Raw genomic sequence first — 27651 nt, 5'->3', positions numbered from 1 at the left:
ATAGCTCCAGCGAACTATACCGCTGAGGTTGTTTGCATTGATCAAATACTCCCGAAGAGTACTTGACTGAATCGGGAATTGATTTTTTAAAAACAAAATTTCTTTGCCCGATTTAAATGAAATTTGATACTGCACACCGCTGGACAATGGTGAGTAATATGGGCTGATATTTTTGTGCTATCGTGTACTGTTTTGGCTGTATTTTGGGAACATACATACATATGTACATCCATGCATACATACATACATACATATATACAAGATGAGAATTTTAGTAATATATAGAATATAGATAGACAGATAGATATCTCCTACCTCAACTCAACCCTACATCAATAATTATATCCAAACTTTTCCCTCAATCGGGCAATCGTGCAAGGTATTGAGAGACCGTTAGTCTCATATCCTCTCCTTTTTCTCTTCGTCAACTCCTCTTCGTGTGCGTGCGTGCGTGTGTGTTTGTGTCCTGGCACCTGTCCTCATTTAAGTTAAGATTGTACTATAATTTTATCGCGATAACTCTGCTCTGTGTCTGCTTTTGTAAGTTGCTTGTGTATTTCCGCACCTCTCACATTTCTTCCTATTCCTGCTACAGACAACAATAAAAGCTATAGTCACAGTGCCACATATCTTTCCTTGCCTGTTTATTAATAAATCCCTTTGTAGAAATTTTCCCAGCTTGTTTTCATCTTTTCTTTCATTGATCCAGCATGGTCCATATCCTAACTTAGCCGGGACTTTGTTCTCAACGATCCATTCCTTTTAGCCGGTACGTCCTTGGCAGTGTCGCTTGGCTGCATCCGATCCGGTAAAGTGATCTTGTTTGGACAAGGCGTACTCAGGACGTGTTCCCCGGTAATTAAATCATGTGATTAATTAGGCAACCCGGTTAACCCATTGACTGGAGGACCCGAGGTCACGCGGTTGAGTTATTGGCGTTCACGATCGGTTATCAACCCGCCGCGTCACGGAATTATCCGTGTGCAGCGGCCTGCAATTCCGGGGAGTCTGGTGGGAACCCGAGATATCTTCCCCCCCCTTGGTGGTCTTGTCATCCTACCCCTGGCCCACAACAATATGTATATACATACATACATTATCTCATACGCTTGCTCCGTTATATATATATATATATATATATATATATATATATATATATATATATATATATATATATATATATATATATATAACGTATATATATATAGATATATAACGTATATATATATATATATATATATATATATAGATATTGATATATATATATATATATATATAGATATATATATATATATATATACATTATTATGATTATTTTTAGCCCCTGTTTGACTTAGTCCAAAACGGGGGCTTGTGTATTTGCTCTCGATTTTCATGTTTGTCTGTGCGTCCGAAAACATGTCTCCGACATGAATGGACCAATATTATTCGTACTTGACAAAAGGACAATACATGATGGCATACATATGCACATCATTCCCCCCCCACCCCAAGTTCAAATCCAAGATGGCTGACTGACGGCCATTTTAGTTTTTAAAAAACCCGATGTTGAACACGTCCTCAACCATTTCTCGGGCATGCATTTACCGATGTTGTTCAAATTTGGCACACAAATAAGTAATTAAGGATTACGTATGCATCTCTTTTTGTTTCGAGATAACATCCAAGATGGCTGACTGGCGGCCATTTTCCTTCTTAAATGTGTCCCCAACCATTTCTCAGACATGCTTAGTCCGATTTTGTTCAAACTTGGCATAAGCACAGTACATGCTGGCATACACGTGCACCTCACTTTATTTTGTGATCTCATCAAAGATGGCCAACTGGTAAACGGGCAGTCATTTTGGTTATACATTTAAATGTGGACTAGCCCTTTAACTCCGTACAACAAAATTTTTAAAACAATGGTTGCTATAACATTTTGTCTTTTTTACTTGTTATTCTTAATACTATGATTTTGTAATAACCTTGATATTAACATGCCAATATTGTTATTGGTGACACACCATTTTGAAATGAGAAAATGTTATCCGAACGTGAAATTCTTCATGTCCTGCTTCTTTATCACTGAATATGGTGTAATTACCTCCATCACCAAAGGTGGAAGGGTGTGTTTTCACCCCTGTCTATATATCTGTCTGGTTGTTTATGTGCAGGATATCTCAAAAAGTTGTGCACAGATTCGGATGAAATTTGTTGGGCAGGTTGGATGTATGACAAGGATGAACTGATTAGATTTTGGTGAAGATCCGGATCCAGACCCGGCACTATAATTTTTAACGTGATTCTTCATCATTGACAGAAAGGGCCAAAATCGACATATTGAACGATATCTCAGAAAGTTCTCATGGATCAGGCATTGTATGGCGGAGGTATGTGCTCTACCAGGTGCCCTTCTAGTTGCTATTGTTGCTATTGTTATTAGAAATGGCCTTGGAAAAACGCCACGATAAGCTGTCTACACACCTTAACACAGATTTTGACCCAGGTGGCGGCACATAAAGTCGCTACAACCTCCATCATGTGACCCTTAATCCTGTGAAGTTTGGTTGAGATTGGATAAGTAACGACTGATTGTCAAACAGACAGACAGACACCAAGTTGCGTATTTTAGTATGATACATGTGGTGCTAATTTCCATTGCAGGCTGATGGGTCTCAATGTATATTTATGAGATGAAACATTTGTGGAACAAAACATCACTCATTGATGGCACGAGGAAAGCTGGCCATTGGGTCCAACATTCCTGTTCCGGAGCCGCATTCCACCATAGTTGATTTTCCGTCACTTGCATCAAAAAGTTGCGTTTCGAGATCGATGTGCTTCAATATAAAAGGTATTAAAATCTCATGGCAACCACATAACCTCGTCCATAAACTTCACAGCCACCACGCCCGAATCCTTTAATTCCCACGGTTCACATTTGTCAACGCCAAGTGACTCGGCTCCCCACCTTCTGGAAAGCAAACTTTAATGAAACGATTCCCACACCAAAGTGTTGTATTGATTTTTTTGCCCCTTTGTCACAATGGGTGGATTTCTTTGAAAACATTTCTGGTTTAATTTCACCTTTTTTCGGACTTTTTTTTTTTAAACTTCATGACTGACTTGTTGCACAATAATTATTATCGCAGCGATAGTAATACATAATGGTGCCCAAATGGTGTGCCCATTATAAACATAAATCAAGGCACTATCTCTTTTCGACTTGATCTTCTGTCGAAGTCTGCTAAGTCGGAAAGGAACACAGGTTCAAATCCCATATACACCGTACGTGCTCGCCTCTTGTTTATATAAATGTCCTTGGACTGTAACACTGATCCCAACTGCTGTCATTGGCCACACTCCAGAATGTGGCCGATAGGTATATGCAATCTCCTCCATGCACCTTAGATCAGTATAAAGATAAAAATAATTAAATGATGTAATCTGTAAAAGGATGACCTGGAGCGCCGAGAGGTACACACACTTGCTTCTAAGTTGTCGAGCCTGGGTTCGAATCCCGACCCAGCTAAAAACTGCCATCACATTCTTTTACAGACAGGGTATGCCTGGTGTTGGCTGAACAGTTCAGGTGGCTGGCCTGAGATCTTAGGTTGGAACCCCTGTTTTGCTGTTGAAATAACACCAGGTGAGTTGACTCAGCGTGTCATCCTTTTAAGGTGGACAAAATGAGTACCAGCTTACTGGTAATAGTGACACAGGCGCACTTCCAGAAAAAATGATGCAACCAGCAGCTGCAGACCTGCTTTATAGGAATTTACGAAACAACAACAGACAGGGTTATCCATCAATGTATGTGCCATCCCTCGGACGCATGTTCATCTTGGTGTCCCTTCTGCCGGAATTGGTTGCCATTTGGTGGATGTTAAATATCCCACGCTGTCCTTCGCCAAGAGTCGGTGAGTTATCACAGGCTCACTGAACAAATTACAATTTCCTGCCGAAACCTTAGTCGACCATAAGGTCTGGCCAGCCGGTTCGTGAAAGGCTTGGGCCCAAACTGCCCCCGGCGAACCCGCACAAGAACGTGGGAATGAATAACTGTGGCCATTGAAGAAAATGAAGATGTAAACTGTAATGGGAAGAGTCGAGTTGAGGCGACGAAATGCCAAGAGGAACAGTTTCACGATATGTTCGTGTCTCACTCACGGATGGTGCGGAATCGGAGGCGGATGGGATATTAAACCGATCGGTGACGGAGATGCGAATGGCTGGCGTCAACAACGTCCTGTCTCCAGGTTTGTCGACCGAAGTAATGGACTTTAACGACACGCACGCACGCACACACACACACACACACACACACACACACACACACACACACACACACACACACACACACACACACACACACACACACACACACACACACAGATATACACGCATACACACACACACACACACACAGATATACACACACACACGCATACACACACACACACACACACACATATACACGCATACACGCATACACTCACATACACTCACATACACACACATACACACACATATACACACACACACACACACACACACACACACACACACACACACACACACACACACACACACACACACACATACACACACACGCGCATACACACGTATACACACACACACACATACATACACACACGCGCATACACACGTATACACACACACACACATACATACACACACGCGCATACACACGTATACACACACACACACACACATACATACACACACGCGCATACACACGCATACACACATACACACACATATACACACGTACGTACACACACACACATACATACACACATACACATACACACACACACACACACACACACACGCACACACTTATACACACTGAGGTGGAATTAGTCCATGCAGGAATATTTTTGAGTGGTTTTATTTAGTAGTAATATTTATGGGTGGTTTTATTTCGTAGTAATATTTATGGGTGGTTTTATTTCGTAGTAATATTTATGGGTGGTTTTATTTAGTTGGAATATTTATGGGTGGTTTTATTTCATAGGAATATTTATGGGTGCTTTTATTTAGTAGGATTATTTATGGCTGGTTTTATTTTGCAGGAATATTTATGGCTGGTTTTATTTAGTAGGAATACTTGTGTGGTTTTCTTTAGTAGGAATATTTATGGGTGGTTTTATTTAGCAGGAAAATTTATGGGTGGTTTTATTTTGTTGTAATATTTATGGGTGGTTTTATTTAGTAGGAATATTTATGGGTGGTTTTATTTAGTCGGAATATTTATGGGTGATTTTATTTAGTAGTAATATTTTTGGGTGGTTTTATTTCGTAGTAATATTTATGGGTGGTTTTATTTCGTTGTAATATTTATGGGTGATTTTATTTAGCAGGAATATTTATGGGTGGTTTTACTTAGTAGGAATATTTATGGGTGGTTTTATTTAGTACATATATTTTTGGGTGGTTTTATTTAGTACTGATATTTATGGGTGGTTTTATTTTGTTGTAATATTTATAGGTGGTTTTATTTAGTAGGAATATTTATGGGTGGTTTTATTTAGTACATATATTTAAGGGTGGTTTTATTTAGTACATATATTTATGGGTGGTTTTATTTAGTATTAATATTTATGGGTGGTTTTATTTAGCAGGAATATTTATGGGTGGTTTTATTTAGTAGGAATATTTATGGGTGGTTTTATTTAGTAGGAATATTTATGGGTGGTTTTATTTCGCAGGAATATTTATGGGTGGTTTTATTTAGTATGAATATTTATGGGTGGTTTTATGTAGCAGGAATATTTATGGGTGGTTTTATTTCGTAGGAATATTTATGGGTGGTTTTATTTAGTAGAATTATTTATGGCTGGTTTTATTTCGCAGGAATATTTATGGCTGGTTTTATTTCGCAGGAATATTTATGGCTGGTTTTATTTAGTAGGAATACTTATGGGTGGTTTTATTTAGTAGGAATATTTATGGGTGGTTTTATTTTGCAGGAATATTTATGGGTGGTTTTATTTTGCAGGAATATTTATGGGTGGTTTTATTTTGCAGGAATATTTATGGGTGGTTTTATTTCGTCGGAATATTTATGGGTGGTTTTATTTCGCAGGAATATTTATGGCTGGTTTTATTTAGTAGGAATACTTATGGGTGGTTTTATTTTGTAGGAATATTTATGGGTGGTTTTATTTTGCAGGAATATTTATGGGTGGTTTTATTTTGCAGGAATATTTATGGGTGGTTTTATTTTGCAGGAATATTTATGGGTGGTTTTATTTCGTCGGAATATTTATGGGTGGTTTTATTTCGTATTAATATTTATGGGTGGTTTTATTTAGTAGTAATATTTATGGGTGGTTTTATTTAGTATTAATACTTATGGGTGGTTTTATTTAATATTAATATTTTTGGCTGGTTTTATTTAGTTGGAATATTTATGTGTGGTTTTATTTAGTATGAATATTTATGGGTGGTTTTATTTAGTGTGAATATTTATGGGTGGTTTTATTTAGTATGAATATTTATGGGTGGTTTTATTTAGTTGGAATATTTATGGCTGGTTTTATTTTGTAGGAATATTTATGGCTGCTTTATTTTGTAGGAATACTTATGGGTGGTTTTATTTAGTAGGAATATTTATGGGTGGTTTTATTTAGCAGGAATATTTATGGGTGGTTTTATTTAGCAGGAATATTTATGGGTGGTTTTATTTTGTCGTAATATTTATGGGTGGTTTTATTTAGTCGGAATATTTATGGCTGGTTTTATTTAGTAGGAATATTTATGGGTGGTTTTATTTCGTCGTAATATTTATGGGTGGTTTTATTTAGTCGTAATTTTTATGGGTGGTTTATTTAGTATTAATATTTATGGGTGGTTTTATTTAGTATTAATATTTATGGGTGGTTTTATTTAGTATTAATAAATATTAATATTTATGGGTGGTTTTATTTAGTATTAATATTTATGGGTGGTTTTATTTAGTTGGAATATTTATGGGTGGTTTTATTTAGTGTGAATATTTATGGGTGGTTTTATTTAGTATGAATATTTATGGGTGGTTTTATTTAGTTGGAATATTTATGGCTGGTTTTATTTTGTAGGAATATTTATGGCTGGTTTTATTTTGTAGGAATATTTATGGGTGGTTTTATTTAGCAGGAATATTTATGGGTGGTTTTATTTAGCAGGAATATTTATGGGTGGTTTTATTTTGTCGTAATATTTATGGGTCGTTTTATTTCGTCGGAATATTTAGGGGTGGTTTTATTTAGTAGGAATATTTATGGGTGGTTTTATTTAGCAGGAATATTTATGGGTGGTTTTATTTAGTAGGAATATTTATGGGTGGTTTTATTTTGCAGGAATATTTATGGGTGGTTTTATTTTGCAGGAATATTTATGGGTGGTTTTATTTCGTCGGAATATTTATGGGTGGTTTTATTTCGTATTAATATTTATGGGTGGTTTTATTTAGTAGTAATATTTATGGGTGGTTTTATTTAGTATTAATATTTATGGGTGGTTTTATTTAGTATTAATATTTATGGGTGGTTTTATTTAGTATTAATATTTATGGGTGGTTTTATTTAGTTGGAATATTTATGGGTGGTTTTATTTAGTATGAATATTTATGGGTGGTTTTATTTAGTGTGAATATTTATGGGTGGTTTTATTTAGTATGAATATTTATGGGTGGTTTTATTTAGTATGAATATTTATGGGTGGTTTTATTTAGTTGGAATATTTATGGCTGGTTTTATTTTGTCGGAATATTTATGGCTGCTTTATTTTGTAGGAATACTTATGGGTGGTTTTATTTAGTAGGAATATTTATGGGTGGTTTTATTTAGCAGGAATATTTATGGGTGGTTTTATTTAGCAGGAATATTTATGGGTGGTTTTATTTTGTCGTAATATTTATGGGTGGTTTTATTTAGTCGGAATATTTATGGGTGGTTTTATTTAGTAGGAATACTTATGGGTGGTTTTATTTAGTAGGAATATTTATGGGTGGTTTTATTTCGTAGTAATATTTATGGGTGGTTTTATTTAGTCGTAATTTTTATGGGTGGTTTTATTTAGTATTAATATTTATGGGTGGTTTTATTTCGTATTAATATTAATAAATATTAATATTTATGGGTGGTTTTATTTAGTATTAATATTAATAAATATTAATATTTATGGGTGGTTTTATTTAGTATTAATATTTATGGGTGGTTTTATTTAGTTGGAATATTTATGGGTGGTTTTATTTAGTGTGAATATTTATGGGTGGTTTTATTTAGTATGAATATTTATGGGTGGTTTTATTTAGTTGGAATATTTATGGCTGGTTTTATTTTGTAGGAATATTTATGGCTGGTTTTGTTTTGTAGGAATATTTATGGGTGGTTTTATTTAGCAGGAATATTTATGGGTGGTTTTATTTAGCAGGAATATTTATGGGTGGTTTTATTTTGTCGTAATATTTATGGGTGGTTTTATTTAGTCGGAATATTTATGGGTGGTTTTATTTCGTAGTAATATTTATGGGTGGTTTTATTTAGTCGTAATTTTTATGGGTGGTTTATTTAGTATTAATATTTATGGGTGGTTTTATTTAGTATTAATATTTATGGGTGGTTTTATTTAGTCGGAATATTTATGAGTGGTTTTATTTAGTAGGAATATTTATGGGTGGTTTTATTTTGTAGGAATATTTATGGGTGGTTTTATTTAGTATTAATATTTATGGGTGGTTTTATTTAGTATTAATATTTATGGCTGGTTTTATGTCGCAGGGATATTTATGGGTGGTTTTATTTCGTAGGAATATTTATGGGTGATTTTATTTCGTAGGATTATTTATGGCTGGTTTTATTTAGTCGGAATACTTTTGGGTGGTTTTATTTAGTAGGAATATTTATGGGTGGTTTTATTTCACAGGAATATTTATGGGTGGTTTTATTTAGTCGGAATATTTATGGCTGGTTTTATTTGGTAGGAATATTTATGGCTGGTTTTATTTCATATTAATATTTATGGGTGGTTTTATTTCGTAGTAATATGTATGGGTGGTTTTATTTAGTCGTAATATTTATGGGTGGTTTTATTTCGTAGTAATATTTATGGGTGGTTTTATTTAGTAGGAATATTTATGAGCGGTTTTATTTAGTAGGAATATTTATGGGTGGTTTTATTTAGTCGGAATTCTTATGGGTGGTTTTATTTGTCGGAATATTTATGGGTGGTTTTATTTAGTAGGAATATTTATGGGTGGTTTTATTTAGCAGGAATATTTATGGGTGGTTTTATTTTGTAGTAATATTTATGGGTGGTTTTATTTAGTCATAATATTTATGGGTGGTTCTGTTATGATTATTTTATGGGTGTTAGTAATATTTATGGAAAAAAAGTTATGACGTCAAAATATCTCTGCTAATGGAAATCGCCTAAAAAATTATCTCTGAAACTATGCAAGCTTTTTGAATTCTGCTTGCAGGAATCAAACATGGCATTCACAGAGATTAATTACCGCACATATGATGCATCACTATGACGTCATATTAATTTTTATGATGTCATTCCTCTTTTTTGACATTTTTTTGTTTTACAACCCAGAGTTTTCATCAGATCTTCGTGAAACTTGGCATGTATATGCAGAAAGCCCACGCCCAGGCAGTAACCATCTCCGATTTTGGAAATTCTTCCTAGAAAAAAAGTTGACGTCATAATATCGACGCTAATGGAAATCGCCTATATCATTATCTCTGAAACTCGGCAAGCTGTTTGAATTTTGTTTGCGGGAATCAAGCCGGGCATTAGCACAGATAATTTATCGCAAACCTGATACATCACAATGATGTCATATTCGTTTTTATGACGTCATATTCGTTTTTATGACCATCATTAAGAGGACATGGATCTCCACCCATTTGAGCTTTTTATTTATTTACTTTTCAACACTTGTACTGTGAGCTTAAAAGACTGCTGCAATGATTTTGCTTCATTTATGAGCTTGTTGCTACTCTCATTTAGGATCTTTATTTAAGAAAGTTCCTTAAAAAGTTATAAAAAGAGAGAAACGGTGGGGGTGCAGGCCCCGAGTTTGTTTTACTCGAGGCCAGTGCTGGCTCTCGATGCCCTTTGTGACAACTGACAGCACTAAGTAGTTATTTTTTTACTTATTTAATCATTGCCATCACTCTCTGCATATCCGATCACGTTGTTTGACTATTTATTTCGAGGACACATGTCAATGGAGGATCCAGGGGGAATTCACCGGGTGCACGTGACCCCCCTCCCCCTCCACCCTTATAATTATGTCACATGATCGTCGTGCGATATATCGTTGGCCAATCGGCAATTAATCCGAGCCGCGATACTTTTCGCCGCTGTTTCTGTATTAATCGTTGCCACTCAGTATTTTGTTATTGCTCCGAAGAGAAAGGCAACATTTTCGGGATGGTGTCCCACAGTAAAGTGCAATACAATCCTGAACTATTTCACCAGGAAATTCAATGCTTCAGTGGCTACATCTTCCATTGCTATAATTAATTATCTGATTATCCACAATGGCGAGTTGAGGTTTAGTGCTCGGGGTCATTTCTCCGCGTTTTGTGCTTGTCCGTTCGATATTTTCATTGATTAGTGTTAGAAACATTTTGTGTATTTACATTATTTTTAAGATCCATTGCAAAGATTCAAAAATATTCAGCTTTTCTTGGGAATCAGTTGGTGACAGGCCTGAGGCCTTTTCGTCAAGTAGCTCAATATTCCCAAATTTTCCTGTGGAGAAAGTAAATTTATGGTCAGACGCTGCTCTGGATAGATTAACCAGTTTTCCTTTTGGTGACAGGCTTGAGGCCTTTTCGTCAAGTCGCTCAATATTCCCAAATTGTCCTGTGGAGAAAGTAAATTTATGGTCAGAAGCTGCTCTGGATAGATTAACTGGTTTTCCTCTTGGTGACAGGCCTGAGGTCTTTTCGTCAAGTCGTTCAATATTCCCAAATTTTCCTGTGGAGAAAGTACATTTATTGTCAGACGCTGCTCTGCATAGATTAACCGGTTTTTCCTCTTGGTGACAGGCCTGAGGTCTTTTCGTCAAGTCGCTCAATATTCCCAAATTTTCCTGTGGAGTAAGTAAATTTATGTTCGGACACTGCTAGCTCTGGATAGATAAACTGGTTTTTCCTCGACGATTACATTGACTTGAATAAGGCTTGGTGCTATATTTTGCAATATGAGAACATCTTAACCTTAAGTGAACACCCCCTAAAAATTTCAGGATCCACCCCTGCATATTTATATTGCTGGATAATCGCCGTTGACTTGTCTTAGCTAAAAAGTGAGTTTATAATTTCTACCATTATTGTTTGGCTCGTTTGGGTGAAGATCTTTTTCATGACTCAAGACTGTTAGACCGATAAAAGCTGGACCTCGAGCATAATTAAATAATTGTTCTCGAGAACAGGTGAGATGATGGGGCTAAAAGGTGACGACAAAACGAAAATACTGACGCGTGATCTGCGAATCCTGATCGTGAAGTCTCAAAATTATACTGGAGCCTCATGGGACCGCTGCAGTGGATACAGATCAGGGTATGTATTAGACGACACATTATAATATACAGTGCTTGATTACATTAATAAAATCACATGTTTACTCAAACGTTCTTGATGGCTATGAGATATCGATGTAAATACATTCCACCAATTCCCCTTCTGCAGGAACTTTGCCAAAGAGCAAGGTTAAGAGTTATTATTACCAAAGCGAGAGCAATCACTTCAGGAGCAATTGCATTTTGACAACCTCTCCGCAAAATGGCGAATCCCTGCTTTGAATTAAGGAGCAGTTGCGATCGCTCGCGTCTTCTCGAGCGTGGCGGTGTCGTTGATGTTCGTGAGGTTCTAAAAAGGGAGGCAGGCTACACTGGGATGTCGATAGGGAGTTTGGGGGAGGGGGGGAGGGAGGAAGTGGGCTTTGGGCTCAGCATGGAAAATACGTCATCAACATTGCATGATGCAGCCCTCATTTCGAAATTTGTGGGGATATTTCATCCTGTTGTTACAACAGGAAGCTTAAAGGATCTCGTGTGATGTGATGATGAAGCATGTGGCAGAGTACTTCCGGATCATCTTGCAGATCCAAACAAACGGGACATCTGTGACAATTATTCTTTCAAGTGTATTTCATGTTCACGGAACCAGTCGCTGTCCGGACACGAACCGCCTTTCTCATAACTGAACTGATTATTCTGATACAGGACTAAATGTGCACAACTCCAACAAAGTGATGCATGTTGATATCGACGACAAGAGTGAGAATTCCTTTGTAATGTATCCCCTTCCGATGTGATATTTTGGAAGTCCAAAAAAGGCATAACTGTGAAAAATTGACAAAACGCCCTGAAACTCGGATTTGTTCTGTAATTTGAAGGCACGAGGGAGAGCACATACCTCTGCCACGCAATGCCTGATCTCCGAGAACATATCGGGCCAAATACATTTTTGAGATATCATGCTGTATATCGTTTTTGGTCCGATCTTTCAATGGTGAAGAATCACTTCAAAAAATTCTAGTAGTGGGATCCGGATCCGGATCTTCACCAAAATCCAATCGGTTCGTCCTTGCCACAAACCGAACCTGGCAACAATATTTCATCCGGATCCGTCTACAACATTTTGAGATATCCTGCGTGCTTGCATGCAGACAGAAAGGGGTGAAAACGTAACCTCCTTCTCCTTCGGTGGCAGAGGTAATTAAGATTTTTGTGCGTAATTTCGGTTTTAGCCAAATTTTTCGCACCGATAAACACGTTCCTTTATTTGGGTGGTGTATAATGGCACGTTCGGTGCTGAAAATAATAATAAAAAAATAACCACATGTACATACATGAAGCCAAAACGTGTGTACGGCCTATGCACATATACAATACATTGTGGTAATATACCTGGGATCATTCCAATTGCACTGGGCCATGGACTAAAACCCAGGCCTAAGGCCTGAGGCCTACTAATCTGTGCTGCTTCATGCAATAGCGACGCATGATTTTAATTGGGGTGGAGTCAGGCCAGTTTTCCAGCCAATGGGAGTAAAGCAGTGGGGTGGAGTTCGGGCAGCTGAACACTGACGCATGTATAATATGTGATATTTTGTCAGTCCAAAAAGGGCATAACTGAAAAATTGATGAGATCCCCTGAAACTCGAACTTGTTCTTAACCCTCAAGAGCCCACGAAATGTTCTGGGTGAACAAAAAAAAATAACCCCTGCCTGGGGCTCTAGAGGGTTAAACTTATCATAATAAAGCCATGTACCAAGTTTCAGTTGAATATGTTAAAGGGTTTGGCCAGATGGGAAAGAGAGTCTGAAAAACTAGAGGTGGGATGGACGGACAGACGGAGAGCAAGCCTATTATGTAGTCCCCTCCGGTTGAGCCGGTATGAACGCCACTGCAAGTATGCACGAAGAAGCGACCCCACAATGTGCAGGTGAGTGTTGTTTTCTTTGCTTTTCAGTTTTTACAATGTAATTGAATTCGTATTGACACGGACATCCTGGTAACCACATTCTATGTTTTTTTTTTTTTTAAGATATAAGATTTATTTGACTTAAAAAAACGAATATAAAAACGTGGGTCAATCATCGCATCTCCCCCTCTGGCCTCTTCTGGGAATTTCGGTTCCGGTTCTTGAGCGGCGGTGGTGTTCTCTCCAGTGTCTCTGCAGGCTTTCTTAAAGATACGTTTTCCGGTCATTTTTGTCACGTTCTTACTGTTATTTTGTCTCCGGGTATACTGTGTGTTCCTCTTTCGGTTTTGTTTTCAAACTTGTGCTAATTGGTGAGTTTTTGTCGGTCTTTTCATGTCGGATTTCCTCGAGGCTAACTCTTCTTCCCGTCTGTGCGCGATTGTGTTTATTGTATTTTCTCCTTGCTGCCTTCAGTTTTTATTTTCTCCACATTCCTTCCACACTCTTTTAAATCCTCCCAACAATACCCTCTGTTTCATGTGTTAAATTATATGGGAAAAAAAACCCGAACAAAAAAAAAATTCCTTTCTCACCTTCTACCCCCGGATAACCACGTGACTTCCTCCTCTGCCCTGCCATTTCACCTTTCCAATCCCACTCTGATCATGAAGGTATTCACCATACACCTTCACAAACTTTAATTCAAACTTTTCCTTTACTCTGCCCCCTCTTCCCTAATGTTAAAAAAGAGAAACCCCCCCCCAAAAAAAACATTTTCTTTACAATGTTTCAACTTCCTCTTTCTGCCCTGTTCTTCTTCAAAATCCTGAATTCAATTCGACCTTCCCTTTCATACCTTGTCTAAAAATTCCATTTCTTACAACATTTCCTTTCTCCATTCTCACAACTCTCCTGCACTCCATAGCTGCTTGAAGTAACTCTCCTTCACTTCAGACTCTGTCAAGAGCCCCCCCCACCCCCTCTGCTCTAACTGCTGCGCACTGAGGGACGAGCTTGGAGGAAAGCAATGCGCAACCTGTAAGTAGGACGAGAATCACTTAACCACAGGTGATGCTCTACCCCCTCACAGATTCCTCGCACATAGGCCTACTTGTCCGTCATTGGCGCACGTACATTTTTATGCCTCAGCTCCCTGAACAGCTCAGCTCTGCTCTGCCATTAAGCCTGGCCCTGTGATTCTAGTCAATGGTATCCAGTGTCCCTTGAGAGACAAAATTATTCTTCACCCGACGGTTCTTCGCCCAAGACATCCACCGGCAACATCAACAACGGTGGTCTTGAAGGCATTCCACAACTCTTCATGATTCCCCAAAGCACCCAGAACCCCCAGATCCCCACTCAGCCTGTTTGCAAACTCCTCAGCTACCCTCTCATCCTTGAGTTTGCCACCACCCAGCAAAGGCGGGGATAGCACCATTTTCCAAGATTTAAGCTGCAACTTCAGAGGTGCTACAACAAACCTGTGGTTGATATTGAGGAACTGAGCACTCTGCTTGACCCTGCAGTTCTGGATAATCCTCCTGTGACCATCAATGAACACATGATCAGTCTCCTTTACCACACCACCAGGATTGGAATACCAAGTACAGCATTGAGCCTGTGGGCGCTGAAACCATAAACCAGCCACCTTAAGTCCATGACTTCTTGCAAAGTTAAGGAACTTAGTGCTCTTCTGGTTCACAGTTCCAGACCCATGGAGACAACACATGTCTCAACCATCCCTATCAGTTCCAGTCGATGCATTGAAATCCCCCAAGACTAGAAGAGTATCTCGCCTGGGGCACTGATCAAGCACAGATTCGAGGTGGCATAGAATGTGTCCTTCATGGTGAGATCAGTCACCCCAGAGCATTTACAGAGACCAGGGCAGTGACACCCAAGGAGTGACGAATCCTTCGTCTCATAATATTCTCTTTGACTGGTGTTACCTCAAATATCTTTGGAACAGCTTTCTGCACACAGCAACAGCAATTCCTTGGGCATTGTAACCATCAGAGCGACCAGACCAACAGTCGGTTTAACCACTCGCTATGATCTCACCACTATCGGGTCTCCGGACGTCTGAGAGTGCTGTACTATTTATGTTCAAAAGCTTGAGCTCAGATGATAACAGAGAGAGGTGATCATCCTCTGAGAGATAGGACATTCCAGGCACCCACCCAAAGGGACCACCTCAGATTAACCAAAGGAGACTTGTCTGGTGGATGACACCTCAGCACCACTCCACCACACACCACCGCAATCTGACCCTTTAGGTTTACCCCATGATTTTCCTCCTGTCTCCAAGGAATGAGGGTCCCGAAGGCTTTGCCCCATTCCCGTCATCTGGCGAACTGCCCTATGAAGGGCAGCAGCACAGCCCCCTCCCCTCCCCTCACCCATCCTTCTCAAAGTGAGCGTACTCCTTTTCCCCTCCCCTCAAATCTCCCTGCTCACTTCCCCTTTTCAAACTGCCCCTCCCCCTCATATCCACAAAGCTGACTCCTTCCCCCACCCTCTCTCTCCGAACTAATTCCTCCACCTCCTCCAATCTCCTGCTTCCATCTGCCCCTTTTATTCTTATGACTCCTCACTGTGCCTCCTCTCAACACCACTGAACCCTTTGTTCTCCTCCCTATCTGGCCCTCTCCCCAATCTTTTCTGCAATCTCCTACATACAATCAACAACTCTCCCTACCTCCCCTCTCCTCCCTTGTCCTCCCCTCCCCCTCCCCTCCCCTGCCCTGCACTTAGCTTCCTCCCCTCCCTCTTCCTAAACAGTGTGGACATCAAACATCCAGGGCCTTCTCTCTAATGTGTTAGATCTTTCCATACAGGTTGCCACTCACAAACCAGACATAATCTGTTTAACAGAAACTTTCCTCCTTGAAGACGTCTCTGACTCCCTGGTATCTTTCCTTGGTTGCTCCCTCCTCCGGTATGACAGATATGAGCCTCATCCTGGTGGTGTTGTTGCTCTCTTCATCAAAAACTCTATTCCTCACTCTCCATGCACCACCCTCACACCCCCATACCCCCAGGAATACCTCTGGTTACGGCTTCCCCTCCACTCCCACTTCATGTTTATGTGTGTGTTGCACCGTCCACCAAACAGTGATGACTCCATTTACACCTCGCTCGCCGAAAGCATGGACTTCGATCCACTCATCCAAACTCTCTCTTCCTCACATGCAGTGACTTCTATTGTCATCATGCCAGTTGGCTGTGTGTGGGTACCTCTCTCACCTGTCATGGCACTTCAGCAAAAGACTTCTATGACTCATTTGGACTGACTCAATCTGTCAGCTTCCCGACCCGGATCTCATCCAACAGAAGTCCATCTCTCTAGGATTTTATTTTGGACATTTTCCCTGCTAATGTCTGCTGTAGTTCTGTTCCAATTGGTTCATTTGACCAATTCAAGGTCCACCAACAACCCCCTTCTGGTAAACTACCAAAATCACGAATCACTGCTCACCTTCACTCTTTCATTCCTCTTTTTTCCCACCTTTGTAATAAACTCCCTCACTCCCTTCAATCCCATTCTTCCCTCCAGGACTTCAAAACAGCTGTTCAGCACCACCTCTTATCTTCCCCCATCCAAAACCACGATCTTTTCTACCCCCGCTAATCCACCCAAAACCCACCTCCTTCAAATTCCCTGCTTTACTTCCTGAAAGTCCCTGTCGTGTCCATCTTGTTTACCTCGTGAACGCCGCCCCATCCCTCTCCCTTCCATAGATCTCCTCATGTCAATGTTCCTCACTGTTTTGTGTTTCTTTCTCTCTCTCTCTCTCTCTCTCTCTCTCTCTCTCTCTCTCTCTCTCTCTCTCTCTCTCTCTCTCTCTCTCTCTCTCTCTCTCTCTCTCTCTCTCTCTCTCTCTGTCTCCTCTCTGTCTCTGTCTCTGTCTCTGTCTCTCTCTCTGTCTCTGTCTCTGTCTCTGTCTCTGTCTCTGTCTCTGTCTGTCTGTCTCTCTCTAGGTCTCTCTCTGTCTCTGTGTCTCTCTCTGTCTCTCTCTCTCTGTCTGTCTCTGTCTCTCCCTCTCTCTCCCTCTCTCTCTCTCTCTCTCTGTCTCTGTCTCTGTCTCTGTCTCTCTCTCTCTCTCTCTCTCTCTCTCTCTCTCTCTCTCTCTCTCTCTCTCTCTCTCTCTCTCTCTCTCTCTCTCTCTCTCTCTCTCTCTCTCTCTCTCTCTCTCTTCCCCCCCCCCCCTTGCTTGTCTCCTGATCCCCTTGGTATATGTTCTGTGTGTTAGCACCTATATGAGCCTCGACAATATATATTTTTTAAATCATGAGGGAGGCATTCTGTAGTAACACTCGGGGTGGCCAGGGAATGTTTTTCGCTCGAGTCTTTCACGAACTCGCTTGCCAGGCCGAACGATCAACTTAAGGTGATTTGGGTATGAATTTGTCATTGGATTTTTTTTCAGCTTTCTGGTGACAGCTCACATCGTCTTTGCAAAAGGAACCATGGGATCTTTGACATCCACTAACGAATGCTCTCGGATTGGACACTGAACGATAAGTTTCCTACCTCTGCACCATGCCTTAAGACCCTGGAGACCAAAACCTGCTTGAAATGTAAAAATTATCTAGGGATATGTTTTTGATATATATATATATATATATATATATATATATATATATATATATATATATATATATATATATATATATATATATATATATATATATATATATATATATATATATATATATATATATATATATATATATATATATATATATAGTGACTGTTCTGAGAAATCGTCATCCCCAAAGCAATGACGCACAACATATGGCGGTTCCCGAGATAGTTATGTCGTCATTATTTGTTTTCGATAGCCCTTATGTGCGATGGGTTTATCGGTGAATATGCGTTGTTTGTGCCTTGAGCAGGTTTTTCTTCCCAATCCTTACCTATCTTGCTTTGCTGCACACATGAACCTGCAAACATGCCATGCATATCACACTAAAGCTCACAACAAACAGGTGCAAGTAATTTGCATTGGCGTGCCAATTCCCATTTGAAACGTGCGCCATTATTCAATGGCTACTTCACCTCAACCCTCATCGTACACTATCCCCAATGCTACACCATTCATACAATGATGCAAATGCCTTTATAATAATCACCACACCATCGAACCATTAACGAGGCGCGCTTCACATTCAGCATTGCAACTACAATGAACAACCACAACCACGATATCTCAACCAAAATGAACCACCACACTACAACTCACCGCTATGCTTCCACGACTATCACCTAAACCACTACCACCGCAGGCACCCATCACCGCCTTTTGGAGTAACAGGAAAGAATAGACAAGTACCATTACAGACACTTGGATTCTGGTCGTTCAGGCAACGAACACGGAGCGTGAGTGTGCGCAGAACTCCATTCAACATCATATGGTTAGCCCGAGCATTCCGCTCAATTACGGCCCACATTTGGTGTACAGGGCACAATCGCGCACGGAGAGCGTGACCAGACACCTCAGCACCATGTTATGTGCCGAGCTCTGTCGTGTGAGAAAGCCTATAGCATCATGGCGACATGTTTTTGGCTTTACCCATACTTGGGTAATGCCGGCGCTGGGGTGACCTACGTACGCCAATGGGAGTGCTGGTAAAAGCCTATCCACCTTTTAGCTCCTCCCTCACCAAGTAACGAGAAAGAGCCGTGTGTCCTGAAAGACAGGCTCGCTCAGCTTGCTCATAATTCAGCTCATAGACACATGGCTGGTGGTTCACGTGATTTCTGAGCTTGGTGGAGAGGGGCAGAATGGAGTGACGGTGGAACGAGGTCCACAGAGCGGAGTGCTGGACGAGCAGGCGATTCAGTTGTCAGGCCGAGCGCAGTCATTAGAGACAGTAGCATCAAACACTTACAGACCTCCTTACGTGTTATTTAGCTATTTTCTCACACCTACTTCTTCTTTCTTTTCCTTCTCGTCTGCTGTGGACGCCTATTCCTAAGAGAAGCATCAGCGATTACCGGGGAAAGTCCCGAATGGTTGTCCCCTTCAGTGCGGCCCCACTGATATTATATGCACCTTTTACAGTTTCCTCTCTGCATCTCATCTGCCCTCATTTGCATGTCACCGAACCCTCAGTTTCACCTCCTCCGACCACGTATCTTAGACCCCAGTATTCCTCCTCCTCCACCCTTCTCAGCAATTGGCTGTGCAGGTATGTCGACCTCACCTGGTAATTGAGAGGTCGCAAACACCTCATACTTTCTCTCATCTTTCTTTGCTTTCTAACTTTCCTCGGAAGTGTTTCTGACGGCGCTTGTCATGTTAACATAAGTTAAGACTGTAAGAATTGGATTGGTGTTACACTGCACTGTCTCCTCTCTTGTAAATAACGATTCATTTTTCAGCACCTCACCAATTCTTGCTTTCCCTGCTGTACATATCTTTCTGTGTTAAAACCTTTCCTCGCCCTTTTAATAATAAATTATATGTTATTGTGAATGTACCCAATTTGGAGGGTCTTTTCCTCCATTGGTCCAGCATATTCCACACGTATTGTTAGCCGGGAAGTTCTACCCCACGCGATTTGCTCTTTTTGGAAATGTCATGTTATTATATATTGTTTTTGGCTCCGATTTCTCAATGGTGAAGAATCACTTTGGAAATCAGGATATTCACCAAAATTTAATCAATTCGTCCTTGTCACACACCCAACCTGTCCACCAAGTTTCTTTCGAATCCGTCCTTAACCTTTTGAGATATCCTGCTCATAGACAAACAGACTGACTAACTGGGGGTGAAAACATAACCTCCATCCACCTTCGGTGGCGGAGGTAGTCAACACAAAATATGACGAGCTTCAATAGCTCACGTAAGCGCTCATCCTTCTCTCTTCCTTCATAATTACCCCTGGCAACGGATGACACCAATTGATATTTCCCTTGCTAGTGTTGGGCCATTATGGCAATCTGAGGTGTAATTGTGGGTATTTAAAACAAATATTGCTTTCAATACATTATGTGGTTTGTTGAGGGTTACGGAGTGGCTGACAGGATTGCTTTGAGTTGTGCGCATTCGATTTTAAGCTGTCTGGCCTCGGTTTGACTCTCAACCCAGCTATAAACTGTCATCCTTGTGTTTCACAAGCAGGGTGATGCATCTCTGTGTGTGACTTTCATTGGAAGGACATTGAACCGGAGGACCAGTCTGCCACCATTGGTCATCGTTTGATGTTAAATGATCCCACGGTGTCTGTCGCAGAGTAGATGACTTATTGTCGGCACCCTGAACCAATTCCAAATTCCTGCCCTGACTGACTGCTGCGAAGGCAACGACAAACCACCCAGAATAATCCTTGCCAAGAGACTGCTTCAGAAGCTTGGATGGAAATTGAAGTGTTTGGTCCATTGATGATGATAATGCATGTAGTGTTCATTGGATTTCCCACAACGATTGGATTTTGGGCCGATGATGATGAAAGCTTCCACGTTCAATCCCCACTTGGCTCATATTAATAATTAAGGCTGTTTCACAAAAGCTGCACAAACATCAACATAAAAATTAGATCATCATAGAGTTGTAACACCATACTTTGTTTTTGTATACAAAGTCAAGGCTCCTGGAGGAGTCAGAACACAGAATGGATTAGGATGCAAGATAACAAAAGGAATAGTAGAAAGAGTGGGGAAAACACCAACAGCAGGGTTAACTGGGGTAGAAAAGATCATGGTTCTGGATGGAAGGGGGGAGGGGGAGAGTGATTTGAGATGGTGGAGAACAGCTGTCTCAAAAACCTGGAGGGAAGAATGAAATTGAAGAGAATGTGGAAGTTGGTTCTACCGGTGAGAAGAGGAGGAACAAATGTGTGCAGATGAGCAGTGATTCTGGATTTTGGGAACTTTGCCAGAACTCTAACCCCAAACCCTTTCAGCAGAACCCCAACCCAAACCCTAACCCTTCTTTAACTTATTATTTAACAGTCTATAACTGGAAGGACACTCAGGAGAGCGCATACCTCCACCATGTAATGCCTGATCCACAAGAACATATCGGGCCCAATACATTTTTTAAATATCATGCCATACAGTACGATATCGATTTTGGCCCTATCTCTCAATGGTGAAGAATCACTTCAGAAATTAAATAATTCTCGTATCCAGATCCAGATTCGGATCTTCATCAACATCGAATCAATTCATCCTTGCGACACATCCAACCTGTCCACCAAGTTTCGTCCGAATCCGTCCACAACTTTTTGAGATATCGTGCCATATATCGGTTTGGCACTATCTCTCGATGGTGAAGAATCGCTTTAAAATATCAGATCCTTAATCGGATCTTCACCAAAATTAAATCAATTCCTTATTGTCATACACGCAACATGTCCATAAAGTTTCATCCAAATCCGTCTTCAACTTTTTGAGATATTGTGCTATACAGTATATCGTTTTTGGCCCTATCTCTCAATGGTGAAGAATCACTTTCAAAATTCTAGAATCTGGATCCGGATCTTCATCAAAATCGAATCAGTTAGTCCTTATCACGCACCGAACCTGTCCACAAAATTTCATCTGGATCCGTCCACAACTTTTTGAGATATCCTGCATTCAAACGAACAAAGAGACAAAAACAGACACAAATAAACAAGAAGAAAACGTCGAACAGAGCACGATACTTGCAAAATCCATAAATCAAATTTGACCTCAAAAATAATTGGTAGTTGAATTCAATGACCAAATATGCAACTCCTCTTCAAATTTCAAGTGTATCGGATGAAAATTGACAATTTTAGAAATTCGGTCGATATTGACCTTTTGGCCGATGTTGACCTCAAAAATAATTGGTGGTTGAATTCAGTGACCTGGATTATACATCCTCTTCTAATTTCAAGTCAATTGGATGAAAATGTAGGATTTTAGAAATACTGTTGTGGGCCGGGTATCGGCTGCGAGTACGACCACTGGTTGGATCAGCAGAGTCGACTCCACCGAACAACCGGAATTCAGATCGTTACGCTTGGATAACTCCGAAGCTACGGGTCCCTTACAGGACCGTGAATTGTCAATAATTCAGCCACGTGGGACAGGGTTATTTGCCAATCTTCAAAATACCAAGAGACCCACGTGGCGAGTTATCGAGGAATCCACACCCTCGACGGAGCTCGAGCGGAACGAGCCGTGAGCGTGCTCGACCCGAGCGGATGGTTACCGAGGTCCGTCGGTCCAAATGTACAACTACAGCGGCAACGGCCTTTTTAATCACCCAACACGCACCGTGCTCAACCAATGAAGGAAAGGACAAAGACGAGCTGAAACATTCAACAATGGGGATATTTATTTACAATTGGAGGGGAAGGGACACATAAAGGGCAGAGTTAAACCGACTATGAAGGATGCAAATAATGTACAGCAAAAGCACTTAACCAGTTGCTACTTAAAGACGGGCCCACAGGACACACACACACACGCACACACAAAGAAGAAATGGACCTCACTGGTCTTTAGTCGGCTCTCCAGCCGCGGAGGATAGTTCGGCTGGGAGTCAGGACGGCTGGCTATCTGGCCGCGAGTGCGCGGCTGGATGTCCACCCCCTTCCAGAGCTCCGGTCGCCAGAAGACTGACCAGTGCAGCCAGACGCAGACCAGCAACGAGATGAGGCCAGACCAGCATCGAGCAGACCAGACCCAGACCAGCGTCGAGAGGTGCGATCCGAGAACCAGACCAGCGCCAGCGAGATGGGACCAGACCAGTGTCGAGCAGACCAGAGAACCAGACCACGTGCTCAAGCAGTGATCAGTGAACCAGACCACACACTCAAGCTGCGATCAGAGGTCCAGACCATGTGCTCGAGCTGCGATCAGAAGCAGCGACAGGAGACCAGCATCTGCGGACACCGCGCCGTCCCATCTATCTCTTCTCGCTGGTCCAGACCACTACACTTTCTTCTCATGCGGGAGGGGTCCTCTTCTCTCTGGCCACTCGCCTCCTCATTGGTCGGACTCATCGTGTGATTCCCTGGCCATCCTCCAGGCCCACGGTAGGCGGGGCAACTCCCACTCTTCTGGGCGGAGTCCCGAGTGAAGGTGTTTGTGGCTCCGCCCACCTGCTCACCTCTGGCCATGTGCGTAATGCCGTCAAGTCGAGGAAGCGAGGTGAAGGTGTGTTGTTATCGTTGATGTAAAAATAAAAGAAAACCCTGTCTAAAAAAGTAATTCACAGTACACACATGTAATTCCGATTAGATACAGGTAGGGGGCCCTAACTATAAACACACACTTATCGAAATAGCTAAACTTAGGGACTGCTGTCTGTCTGTGTGCTCAAGGCTTCCAGATTCGTAACATTACCACCTTAGTTGTTGACCTTTGGTGTATGTTGACCTTTTTACCTCCAAAACAATAGGCTTCTTCCTTATGACAAACCCTACCATGTGGTGAAGTTGGGTTTAATATTGTGACCTGTAGGTGACAGACAGACAGATGGGCAGACAGAATAACAAAATCGAATAACCAATGTACTTGAAAAATGTTCGATTTTGCAAGTAACAAACCGACAGAAAGGGGTGAAGACATAACCCCCTTCACCTTGGGTAGCAGAGGTAATAAGTGATATAACTAGAACTGCCACTTTATAACTGCTGGCCGTGATGACCGGGTACCAAGACGTCTCACTTTGTTGCAACCCCGTTTTGATCAGACACCTGACCCTGACCCATGACGTTTTTTTATTATTATTATTCAACTGAATTCAGAATGGGATTAAAATAAATTCAATTCAAACCAAATGGAAGACCAAATAGGAACAGTCCTGCATTGGAGTCATCAGAAGGAACTCAAAGAAGAAAAAAAGCAAAGATGAAGTCATCAGGAGGAATTTGCATAGGATTCACATTTCAGCTGCTACTCCTCCACCCTCAAACCCATCTTGGCATAGCCAAGTGAGACCTTATTCAAAAAAAGAAAAAAAAAGAAGCCGTATCAAAAATTTAAATCATTCTGGCTGCCAGACCATGTGTCTGATCTAGTTGAAGTTTTAAACTTGTATTCCCAATCACTACTTGATCATAAATCTGAAGTCACTGATTGATTAAGTGTTTCCAGAGAAAACATTTAATATTTTTCTTCAATCCAATATGGCTGCCAAACCATGTGACCTATCAATTATTCCCTAACACACTTGTACACCTATGGCTTGGGGAAAACTTAGGTGAAGTTTCCCCTCAATATGTCCAGCTTTTCTGAAGAAGAAGATTTTAAAAATAGGTTTTAGGGTAAATGCAATATGGCTGCCAAACCATTGGACCAATGACATCATATGTGTGAACCTTTTGTTCCTCATGGACAGGTAGTCGGAATGTAAAGTTTTGCCTCAATCTGTTCAGCCACTTCAGAGAAGTTTTTGAAGGTTTTGTTTTTCCCAAAAACAATATGGCTGCCGAATCATGTGACGAATGACATCATCAAAAAAATTTTCTGTGGACCATTTTATCCCGAGATGACCCTCAAAATGTTTCATTCTGATCGGATGTGGTGTTATACATTTGCAATTATGACGTCATAATGAGGGCACCTATGATGTCATAAAAATCGCACTCAGTCCCCATGAGGAGTACTTGCTATGTGCCAAGTTTCAATTTTTTTCCTTGGTGCGGTTTTAAGAATACAGAGATCCAAAGTTTTTCCGTTTTTCCAATATGTCTGCCACACCCCGTGACCTATGATGTCATCATTATCATTACAACTTACTGGATCAGTAGTTGCACCAATGGTGAAAATTTTGTCTCAATCCGACAAGCGGTTGCGGAGAAAACGACGAAAGATTTTATCAGACATACAGACAAACAAACAAGCGGACACAAATGCAATATCCTCTCCTTCGGCGAGGGTAATGGAAGTAATACTGTTGTGGGGCCGAGTGTCGGCGGTGAGCATGACCGCGAGATGGAGCAGTAGAGTCGGCTCCACCGAACACCCGGAATTTATAGGTCGTCACCCCGGATAACTGGAGCCGACGGGTCCCTTATCAGACCGAAGATCGCCAATAGGTCGACCGCGTGGGAAAGGGTCGATTGCCAATTTCAATTTACCTAAGTACCCACGTCGTCCAAACTACCAGGGAAATTCACCCTCGGCAGAGCTCGAGCGCAACGAGCCGTTAGCGTGCTCGAACTTTGCGTAACCCGAGCGGATGGGTACCGAGGTCCGTCGGTCCAAATGCACAAGTTGCCGCTTCCCAATTTCCCAACACGCATCCAACATGCTAAACCAACAAAGAAAACACAGAAACGAGCTGAAACATTTAACCAAACGTGGTAAAAACGCTGTTTGATATGTTGACTAATCAAGAATGATAAGGAGGTTTTAAGTAAGACATACATACATAAATAACATTATTTACTTTTTTCATTTCCAGTAGTCACCTGTGACGCATGATGTCACATTTACTGGAAATAGCGTCCCCACCATAAAGACCATTGTGGCCTGATCTATAGAGACCAAGTGATGATAAATGGTGATGAGCACAACATGATGATCTTGACAATAAAACCTTGAGATATGTTCGTTCATTTACAAGCCTCAACCCACAACATTGTATCCCATTTCACTAGTTTGTTTATTAAGGTTTGAATTTGGAACGGTAATTTGTGGACATTCTGTATACGAATGAAGACTATACGAATTAAATCCTACCATTCAAAATATTTGAAAGTACCGATAAATATCACAGTATCAAGTCGAAGAGCCAATTGGAAAGCAAATAGGCCGACCGATTTGATTCGGGGTGATGAAAAATGGTGGACGAGAGGAAGTGACAATGCGTACAGATGAGGATTGAAGGAATTGGTCAGTTGGGGAAAGCTCATGATGTCACCCGGCAAATAGAGTCAAACCAGAGCGGTACCTCACATATCAAATCGCAACAGATGTGTCACTCTGTGTATGAATCCATGGGAGTGGAATGGAAGCGAAACATTGTGCTTTTGAAATTGTTCGTAATTTCCATCCAATACGGGTTTTAACGACATGAAAACGGGTCCATGGGTTTAAAGAAAGAAAACAGGTCAAACCCGCCAAATCACAGGTCACTTGCCATGTAAGCAGTGATAGGACCAGGAGACAACCTGAGAGTAAAGAAGAGGAGAGTGAAGATGGTAGTAAGGTAGGGGTCTTTCACTCAGAGAGTAGTTAATGCATGGAATGGTCTCCCTGGAAAGGTAGTGGCAGCAGAAAAAGTAGATAAGTTTAAATTAGAATTAGATAGGTACCTGGAAGTTCTGGAGATAGAGGGGTATAGGGATGTTGATAAGACTTTTAGGTAATTTGAGTGTGGATGGGTGATGATAGTATTGTTGCGCTCGTGGGGTTTATTGTTTAATGATGGTGCACTCATGGGGCTGGCATTGCAATGGTGGAGAAGCTGTGACTGTTAGGCTGTATCTCATGTGAAATGCTGGGTTGGCTGGGAAATCAAAATCCATCCATCAGGACCATACTTTGTGCAGAGCGTTGGTGCTGCCGAAGCAGTCTCCTTTGCTATTGGGTACAATCCTGGATGGGTCGCCACTCCGACACAAAAACCAGACTAGCTCCTTTTTTTTTCTTACTTTCCTTACAATTTTGCAAGCGATCCCTCCAAGGGTTGCCTGTTGGTGGGCGTTATGCGCCACCTCCAGAGCTTGAGAAGAGTGTCCCTTGAGTACTCAGAGGGAAAGCGCGGCACACAATCAAAACGATCACTTTTAACTTTTCAATCAATTGACAACCAACCAGGTGAACCAGCGACATACAACAAAAGGAACTTTAAAATGCAATTTATTTACAACCCACTGTTAAAAATTCGCCAATCTCAATCAGTAAGAATGCAATAACAATTCAATCAATAGTTCATCAGTAATTGTAAGCTTCCACACAAGAAAGTACAAGTCATGGTCAATGCTTAATCAAATCAAAGTTACATACATATATTTTAATGCAGTTTCAAATACTTCAACAACTCTTTACAAAGGCAATTACTGTTTTGACAAAGGCAACTTCAGACTCACGTTTGAATACGCCTCCTTTTACCAGATTCTTGCCGTGAACCAAAGTTAAGATCTTGCCGTGTCCGAATGTGCAACTAAACCTCTTGCTGTGTCAAACAAGCATGCAGATCTGTGAACCTTTTTCCGTGGATAGTTTTGCCGTGTAGATGAAGCGAGCATGAAAATGGTCGTGTAGAAACTAACCTTGCA

General features: G+C 40.9%; 1 long non-coding RNA gene across 5 annotated transcripts in view; it reads left to right on the top strand.

Moving 5' to 3' along the window:
* The first annotated feature begins 2602 nt into the window (after nt 1-2602).
* LOC147026228 (uncharacterized) overlaps nt 2603-27651 on the top strand; it is a 124346-nt gene continuing 99297 nt past the window's right edge. For 2 of the 5 annotated variants that reach the window (XR_015058178.1, XR_015058175.1), the window contains exon 1: nt 2622-4241. This is a non-coding gene — a long non-coding RNA (uncharacterized LOC147026228). Of the gene's footprint in view, nt 4242-27651 lie in introns of all 5 variants that reach the window. The other 3 variants (XR_015058174.1, XR_015058176.1, XR_015058179.1) reach the window with 3 other exon arrangements.

Source organism: Eptatretus burgeri, chromosome 5 (assembly GCF_056783735.1).
Source record: "Eptatretus burgeri isolate ZD-2024b chromosome 5, Ebu_testis_v1, whole genome shotgun sequence".
Taxonomy (NCBI): domain Eukaryota; kingdom Metazoa; phylum Chordata; class Myxini; order Myxiniformes; family Myxinidae; genus Eptatretus; species Eptatretus burgeri.
Note: the sequence above shows the minus strand (reverse complement) of the source record. Positions and strands in the feature narration are given on the sequence as shown.